Source organism: Oreochromis niloticus, linkage group LG13 (assembly GCF_001858045.2).
Source record: "Oreochromis niloticus isolate F11D_XX linkage group LG13, O_niloticus_UMD_NMBU, whole genome shotgun sequence".
In the NCBI taxonomy this organism is placed as follows: domain Eukaryota; kingdom Metazoa; phylum Chordata; class Actinopteri; order Cichliformes; family Cichlidae; genus Oreochromis; species Oreochromis niloticus.
Genome location: NC_031978.2, coordinates 11,551,665 through 11,560,939, shown reverse-complemented (window position 1 = coordinate 11,560,939; position 9,275 = coordinate 11,551,665). Strand labels below are relative to the sequence as shown.

Sequence of the window (9,275 nt, the reverse complement as noted above, 5' to 3'; positions counted from 1 at the left end):
AATTAGAAAACATCACGGTATTGCTCTATTATAAAAATTGTGCTCCACTTTTTCTGCTCTTGTCATACTGCTCTTCTTTATTTAAGCTAATGTCATAGGATGTGTAATGTCTTGACTGCTGTGACACAATAATCTCCAAACTTCTGGGATCGATAAAGTCTTTCTCACATCTTATCTCTGATGATATGTTTGTGTTTGTGATTCAGTTATCTGGCAGATAAACCGCCTAAACACCTAATTCTCGCGATACTTGGCTTATTAGCCGGCACAGACGCACGGGTTGTTGGGATGAGATGATGAGAGAGCTCCACAGGGAAGGAAAACCAGACACAGAACTGAAACCGTTAAAATCGAAAACTGGAGAACGAGACGAGACGGTAGGGAGTGCGCGCGCGCGTGTGTGTGAGAATGTGGGTGGGGGATGGGGACATAACAGAAATGGGGTTGCCGTTTCCCTGGGTGACGTCACCGGTTGTTCTCACCAGAGTCAAAACAACCGTTGGCTGCGGTAAACGAAAGCTCCGCGGAAATCCGTTTGATGTGTCTCCAAACGATTATTTCTGCATCGGCTCGTAAGGTGAACCGACGACGCTTTCTTAGCTTACTTAGCTCACAGTCCCAGGATAGCTTAGTGTTCCTCACTTAAGAAGCGTGGAAAAAATAATTAATAACCCGAGCCGTCCTGTCAACAGCAGGTGCAAGGGGGATACCACACACCACCACCTCTACCGCACCTGCGGCTACAGGTAATACTGTTAGCTAGCCACACTGTTTTGACAGTAAACACGGCACGAGCCACGCTAAAGCTAGTAAGATAATGCGTCGTGATAACATTAGCGAGGTGTGTTTGACCGCTCACAAGGGACAACTGAGGCGGGGGATAAAAAAGTAGTGTTTTTAAACGTTTATCGTGCGTGCAGTTTTCTGCCTGCGTGTGATATGCGTCAGTTGTTTCAAATCACCGTGACGCAGGTATTGCAGTGGTGGTACTTGTGTGTCTTAATCAATCATATTCATCCTACCTGCTGGATACATCACTGCAGTTTGAGGCAGCGGTTTATTGGGATGATTTGCATGTACGCGGTATGCAGAGAAACGGCAGACTAGGCCTGGCTTGATTTGCCTACACAAGTTACGGCAAGTAATTAAGAGGGTGTGCCACACTCGTAGATAATCCAGTTGATAACAATGGGAATAGTGCTGGTTGAATTAGTAAAGAATATGTGTTGCAAATGTTTACTTTTGGAGCCTGATATTTGGATTGTAATCGATTTAGGAGCCCAAGCAGAATAAAAATAAGAGGAAACTTGCATACCATTTTTTTTTATTGATTCTTATTTTCTTTTTAAGAATTGTATCAGAACAAAATATTATCTTTATGTTAAAGAGATCATTACAAAAATCCCCAAACTGCAATAAGGCTACAGAATCTTCTCTCTCTCTCTCTCAAAAAAAGGCTTTGCTACTGGAAAGATATACAGATAATAAACTGAAAATGAGTTGCTTTTTACCCACCTTTATCTTACCCTATGAAAGAAAAGTAGGTGCCCCAGATTTATGTAACATGACAAAGGGTAGGCACTTGCATCATTTACCTAATTTTTGTAACTTCACCCTTTTCTCTTTTTTACCCATTTTCAAAATTTTCCTCATAACTGCTTTGATTCTTTGCTCATACTGAGGCTGCTGGCTCTGAGCTTGCAATAGGTCATATGGGAGGCTGACCATCCGATCACTGGTTTTGAGCCGAGAAGACTGGCAATTGACCGATTTGGTCCCTGGCCGGTCAGTTGGCGCATCTCTAATACAAATGCTTAATTTAAACAACTTGGGTCAATTAATTAGGCCCAAACAGATTATAATTGTTCAATTTAAACAATTTAATGTAATCCTTTGGTTTGTTTTTTTCCATATCCGTCTCCTTAATGTGAATAGGGAATATACTTTTCCTTTTTACCAAAATGTCAGTTTACAACCTTAAAGGGACCCCCTCAGTGGGTTTGTTTTTAATGCAAACTCTCAAGAAGCTTAGAGCAAAACAAAACACATATCTGATCAAATGCACAGAGATACTGAGTGGCGATAAGGTAATCACCGAGGCATATTCATTACTTTGGTTTTGAACATAATAGCCTCTGTTTAGTATGTGTATTCAGGGCTCGCAAAATCGCTAGCCCGACATCCCGGGGCTAGCGATTTTTCCAGTTGGGCTACCAATATCTATCTCAGCCCTGCTCGTCGGGCTATCATAGGAAGGGAAAAATATGTCAATGCTTTTGCATTCTTTCACAAATGTAGCTGGGTAATTATGTCATTGGCATCGATGAGCCTCTGTCAATATGTGACATATTGAAATCGCGTTTGAATTTGCGTTTGTTTTTTGCTTCACTTTCACTTTGCGATCGCGCGAACTGTGTATAGAGAGCGACAGTACTGATCGGTGAGTCACAGATTAATTGCGAACCAATTCCTCTGGCATCGTCTTATTAATCGTTAGCTTACTATTCAAACGTGACAAATGAAATCTCCCGCAGCAAGCTTAAACATGTGATAGAGGTTGATTGCGCAGAGAATCGCTGACCGTTATGTGTGCGTGTGTAAAGCAAATGGATTTACGCAGGTATTTTAGTTCTGCTGAGCCAAATAAGACAGGTCAAGGTGAAGTAGGGACAGCCAAAGAAAAGCCTACCACAAAACAGAAAAATTATGACAAATCAGACTATGAGGCAAAAAGAAAGTGCAGCTTTTTTGGTTTCATGAACAAAAGGATTTCTGTGGCTGGAATATGACAAGCAAAATAACATAATGTTCTGCCGGGTGTGTCGTGAGTTTCCCTCGATATCTGAGTCGCCAAGTGCCTTTGTTACTGGGACCAGTAATTTTAAGAAAGACCCCATCAGAACCCATGAGAAATCTCTGCCTCACAAGAAATGCATTATTGCTCAGTCTGCAGTATCTTTCCCAGAACAAACACCAATTGCAAAAAACATACTAAAAATAAACCAAGCACAACAAAAAGTCCTGAAAAAGCTGTTTAGAAAGCGTGCTATGTTGCAAAGAGTGAACTACCATTGGCAAAAGTTAGCAGCCTATGCAAACTTCAAAAAGCAAATGTCCTAGATCTTGGTTCCACTTACCCCTTACCTGTGATTTCAGTGGAAATTTCAAATTCAGGATGTGACACAGACTGATTCATGTTCTACACAGTTCTTACAAGTTCATAGAAATTTCTGTTCAATTAGAACCAAATATTTGAGTTGATGATTGTAATTTTTTATATAGTTGTTGTAATTTGTGTTTTAACTATTTTTTGATTGGTGTTTTGTTTCCTTTACAATATTACTTTATACTTTAATGTGTAATATTGTAAAGGAAACAAAACATCAATCAAAAAATTGTCGTCTTTTTTTAATTCGGGCTACTTAAATTTATTTTGGGCTACCAAAAACTGAAGAGTGCCTGCCCGAAGGGCTACCAGGGATTTTGAAATTTTGCGAGCCCTGGTATTGCAACACTAAACATTAAATATTGACCCACTTTTTAGATATATGTATATTTTTTTAAATTGTTTGATTTAATAGTTTCTTTACATAAAGTCTGAAAAATGGCTAGTACATGAATTCTAAGTAAAAGGAAAAATTAATTTATAGAGCACTTTTCTACTCTTACTGGCCAATTGAAGTGCTTTACACTACAAGCACTTTATTCTATCCACTTAAGCACTTTATCTAACTTGCATCCCCACCTACAGCCAATTTGGATCCAGCAATTAACCTAAGAAGCATATCTTTAGACTTTGGGAGGACGAACATGTGATCTCAGTACAGAAAGACACTATCTGGCCAGAGGTTCAAACGAGGAATGTATCAATAATAGTAAAAAATAATAATAATACTTAATTAATGGAAAAATTAAGTCTATAAATGTCTATAATAGACAGAATCCAACATATGTCAACATTGAGGTTATGCATGCCATATAAATAACATACCAATACCATAATCCATTAATTACATAAAATTTCAAGCAACAAGTCTTGCACATTGCAACCCTCACCCACCCTCAAAACTTTTCCTCTTAAGAGGAACCCTCTTCCTCTTATCACCCTTAACCAGTTGTGGCAGATGGCTGCCTCTCCCTGAGCCTGCTTCTGCTGGAGGTTTCTTCCTGTTAAAAGGGCATTTTTCTTTCCTAGTGTTGCCAACTGCTTGCTCACAGGGGGTCATTTGATTGTTTTCTCTGTATTATTGTTGGGTTTTTACTGTATAGTATAAAGTGCCTCAAGGTGACTGTTTTTATGATTTGGTGCTATAAAAATAAAATTGAGTTAAATTGAACTGAACAAGTCTTATTGTTGATTCTAAAGTAGAAACCTAGTTTCAGTTTTAAGTTTTCTCACCAGTTGCTGAAGTGAGGAGTAAATGAGAGAGTCATAAGTACATACATTGAGAAAGTTTTAGTGCATCAAATGCCTCTGTCCAGCACCTTTTGTTGCTAGGCTACACAAGGCTTCTCAACTTTTTCTCCTTTGCTGTTATTTGCAGAGCTGATATTTTAAGTCCCATCCCTTCTGATTTCAGTTGGTTAGTGAAAGAAGAGAGAAGTGACCTTGACAAGTTCCTAGACCTGAACTGTTTTGAACAAAGAACGCAACAAAAATCAAAAAACACTTGTGTACCAAGGCCAGTTTTGGGTCTAGGACTTTAAGTACTGTGGACACTCAGTTTGATAGGATTTGTATAGAAAATAAAACACAGATCTGGACACAAACATTTAATCTCATGTGTTCACTTTATAGTTAAATTCACTTTAATTTAATAATAACAAATAAATAACAGTTACATTCCATTCCACATCTCAGGCTTTTCATACAAAGGAAGAACTTACATTTCAGAAGCTCTGATAACCATCTTCAGCATGTTTGCTTGATGCCAAAGATTAAACGCTTGTACAACAATTGACTAATCATTTTATTTCTAATTTTATTTTCCATCTCTTCTAATGAAACCAGCACTCCATACAGAAGCATCAGTGTAGTGTGCTTACCTGTGTTTTGGCAGTGCTCACCATCGAATGTACCCTCGCTTCGTTAAATGCTTATGAAGAGAAGAAAATAGACTTGAACCCTAAGTAGCCTGTGAAGGCAGCTTCATTGATTAAAATAGAAGCGAATTTCTTATATCAGATCCGCATTAAACAGACCATCAAAGGGAAAAAAAAAACAACAACACCTAAAGCACTTTCTGTGTTAGCAGAGTGTAACACTTGAGGTCCTGCCAAAGGCTGGCTTTCATTTAGGAATTTAGATTGTGGACTTGCTGCTGTGGATGTCAGCCAGAGTTTGCATGAGGCCAGTGTTGCGGGTGAGGAAGGGTGATGAAAGGTGAACTGAGGTGAGTTGTACTGTCCTGACCTGAGTTTGATGGGAATGTTCTTTCTTTTAGAGCCGATTACATATAGAATTAGCTAAAGAATAGTGATAGCTTGCGACGTCACCGTATATCTCCTTTTGTAGATGATTTGTTCTGTAGAGCTACACCAGTAATGGTGCATATTTTAGCCTTATATATTTGTATATTGTGTACTGGTGCTTTGCATGGAGTACAGTAGATTCTCTTCCACTTAGGCTTTAGTTTTCTATCGTAGCACTGCAAAAAAATCTACTTGCAGACATTCTTCCTTATTAGTGTTTAAATTGGTATCAATTAGTGATATAACTTTTTCTGTCTTAATACCTTGGCTTTAGGTATCTGTTGATACTGAGTACAGATTGACACCATTAAAGAGTTAAATTAATAAACTATATACCTTACTGTGGGTAAGAGACTGGGAAGCAGTTCAACAAGCTTGACTTACACAGTCTCATTTGATATCATCTTCCAGTCAGCTGAACAGAGAGACCAGTGCTGTTTGGCTAGCTTATATGAATTTTAATGTTTTTATGTTTTGGTTATGAGTTATGGATTAGTGAACTTTCTTTCCAACTATACTGATGTAAACCAGTCCTTATTACACACACTTGAAGAGTAGTATGTGTGCCTCAACTCACCATTATTTATTTTGGTATATTAAAGTCTTAGTCTTTACAGTATTTTCACAATCAGAAGAGATAAGTGGTGAAACAACAGCTAGGATGCCAGCTAGTAATTCAGCAATGAACGAATTTGCCTGTGCAGAGACTAGCTGCACAGACCCATGAATTGGGATGTGTGTTGCCAGGTTTTGCTGCCAGATGGTTGAAGTTCTATGTAGTGTGTGGTTGTGTGTATGAAGACTGTGTTTCATAGACAGTCTGGTAACTTGGGCAACGTAAGAGGAACACAAAACTTGCTGATTTTTTTTTTTTTTTTTTAGAAGAAAGTTTGCGGGTCATGCCAAATACAGAAGGTTGCCAGGAGAGTCTTGAAATATTAGAGAACCTGTTTGCAGGTATGCTTGTTAGTATGTTACAAGAAAGATGTTTAGCCTTCTTTCCTTGAACATTGGTTGGAAAATGCTGGTGTCTGAAATGTGATCTGTTTTTGTTTTGTTTTTTTTTTGTTTTTTTTTTAAGTAAAATATAACAAAGATTAAATTGTTTGAGGCAGACCTGTGGATTAGGATTTGGATTTGGGTCTTTTTCTTACCTTTGCAATATTAAGAGACATGAGTGGTGATTTGAGCAGTGTAGATAGCTTAACTTGTGTAAGAACTGGCATTGGTTGTATTAGTGTTCGTCAAGCTGAAAGTGTTCCAGTTCAAAGCTAAAGCAGATGGAGCTTATAAAGTGCTGAAATTATTCCACTTTCATCACAATTTCAGAGTAAATTATGGGAGAATTCATCAAGTATTCTGTAGTTCTCAGTTGTAACAAAGACTGTTAAAAGAGAAACACAGAGCTCTCAAGCAACCCTCAATATAATGTCCCTGGAGGAAGTATAATTCTGGGGACAAAAAAGAATTTAAAGCCTTATTCTGGGGTGGAACTTACTGGTGATTATAGAGATGCAATTTATATGTCTCCGTTAATGAACTGACAATAAACTTAATTCAGATAATGCTTTATATCAATTGCCTAAATATGTGCCGAGAGGTGTTGTATAGTTACAACACCTTGTAAGTATAGTTCTTCTAGTTACATTGAGTTCAAAATCCCATACTGTGCTCTATGTACTTAATATCATGGTTCAACAAACTTAAGAGTGAATCTCAGTTGTTTTTATCCTTTTGGATGAACTTCTAAGCTTGTCTTAGTTAAGTCAGTCTTTCAGAAATGCATTTCCATGGTAACACTACTTAAATTATGGATAGACAAATTAAAAATGGAAAAATTTTATATTTGCTTTAGATCCCAATTTACTCGTCCATCAATATCAATACATTGCATTGTGGAGTATACATGCCAATGTGGTGTCTTGTGCTTGCAAACTATAATATTCCCTTCGTATTGAGATTGCTCATATACTGAAAAAATATCTCATGTGCTATTTTGTTTTTTTTTTACTAAGTAGTAAGTTAGTTTATTATTTTGAACGCACATTGTTTTCTATAGGTGTGGGAACTGATGCTCTTGGATACACTATCTCAAAATTATAGTCAGAACATCACTTCTGCAAAACAAAGTAAATAATAAAAACAGGGTTCAGCTGTTATGTAACACATATTCTTTGAATGCTCCCGCTTGTGTCTGCCTCCACCGAGTCTCTTTGTCTTTTCTTAAAGCTTCTTTTCCTTCTTTTTATTTTTTTTTTGTCTTTGTTGTTGCCTCTGAAATGAAAGGGCATGAAATAAATGTTGTCTGGCAGGTGCTTCCCCTGGCATGGTTGGTTCATCATGGCAGTACATGTCACCATAGCAACAGCCACCCTAGTGACAAGGGGTTGCCGCTGTCTGGACATTCCTCTCCTCTTCTCTCTTCTCCTCACTTCAACTCTCCTCAACTCAATCCGGGCTATGCTCCACAGATTAAGGTTGAAGCTAACCAAAGCTTTATTGAATAACACCACAGTGTTAAAGCTTAATCCAGAATTGTATAGTGTCTATAAAAAGAATTTGATCCCCTTGGATGTAATTACTAGGGCTGAAAGTCATTTATTTTTCTGTTCTAAAGTAGTGCCATTATAATAGCCTTTATGCCTCAGTTTCACAAATATGAACTGGATTTCAAGAACGAGGTCTCTTTCTATTGATCAAAAGGAAACAAAAGGAACCATCAGAATAAGTAATACTGTAAAGTAAATGTTTGATTTTTGTGTTCTGTAACACGAGTACCTATATCTTATGTTGTGAATTTGACTGCTTTTAATTTTTAGACATTTCAGAAATAGACATTTAAGAACTAGAAAAAAATGTGATGAATAAAATCCAAACATTAAAACTACAGCAAGAGATGTTCCCATAGGTTACTATATTTGCCAACAGAACTAATAGGTTAGATGTGCTGGGGAAAAAATTAGACTTTTTAACTAGTCTAAAAATAAGACAGCACACACAATTTAAATGCATTTAAGTTGTTTGAAAACAAAAATGTATTTCTTTATAATCAGATAATCAAATCTTATTTCCAAGTTTGCTGAAATGTGTGGCAATTCGACACTAAAGTGTGGCCGATGTTTACTGTGTTAGCGTAAGCACCCTTCTTTCTTGCAGGTTAATATCCATGCACCTTTGTAGAACATGGTTGAGTTGTCTTTGCCGTTTTACTCTGGCACAGCCTCTTGCTGTTTTAGATCCAAGTAGTGCAGAATCATGATGTGATATTTACAACTTCAGGGCAGGACAGTAGCCGTCGTAGGTGGCTGCCTAAAATCTTAAAACCAACAGTTAGCTGGTGATGTACCTGTATAAAATGTGAATATGCTGACTAGAAACTCCAGTTTAATTGTATAGTTGATCAGTTGATTGATTAGTTGCTCACATACCTAATTGCAATCATTGTATTTGGATGGTAAAATATTAAACATCCTCAAATCCAAGGTCATTTTCAGGTATTATCAAAGGTGCAAAAATGTACATTATTGATTGTTTTCAATAATTAAACAAAATAACAGCATAAAACAGGTGCTATAATTTCCTAAGTCCAAAGTGTTGAAAAAAAGTTATCATTTTGACATTTGAGACATATGACATGTTTGAAATGTGAACGTAGATATCCTCCTGTTGATTAAATGAATCTCTGAGCTTTGATTACCCACAAACTTAAATGTGATGAACTAGTCTGCATTTGTTCACTTGCTCGCTGACTAGTCATGACTTTGCTGCCTCAAAATTTATTTTAAAAAAGAAAAGAAAAAGCC

At 37.2% G+C, this 9,275-nt stretch overlaps 1 protein-coding gene across 9 annotated transcripts in view; it reads left to right on the top strand.

Moving 5' to 3' along the window:
• Positions 1-239: 239 nt before the first annotated feature.
• The window catches only part of akt3a (v-akt murine thymoma viral oncogene homolog 3a), a 60,072-nt gene continuing 51,036 nt past the window's right edge, over positions 240-9,275 (top strand). For 5 of the 9 annotated variants that reach the window (XR_002064296.2, XR_002064293.2, XR_002064294.2 and 2 more), the window contains exon 1: positions 440-746. The gene's annotated coding sequence lies outside the window, so the exon portion shown is untranslated. Of the gene's footprint in view, positions 378-432; positions 747-6,354; positions 6,430-9,275 lie in introns of those variants that run through there. The other 4 variants (XM_025897677.1, XM_005474327.4, XM_013271474.3 and 1 more) reach the window with 4 other exon arrangements.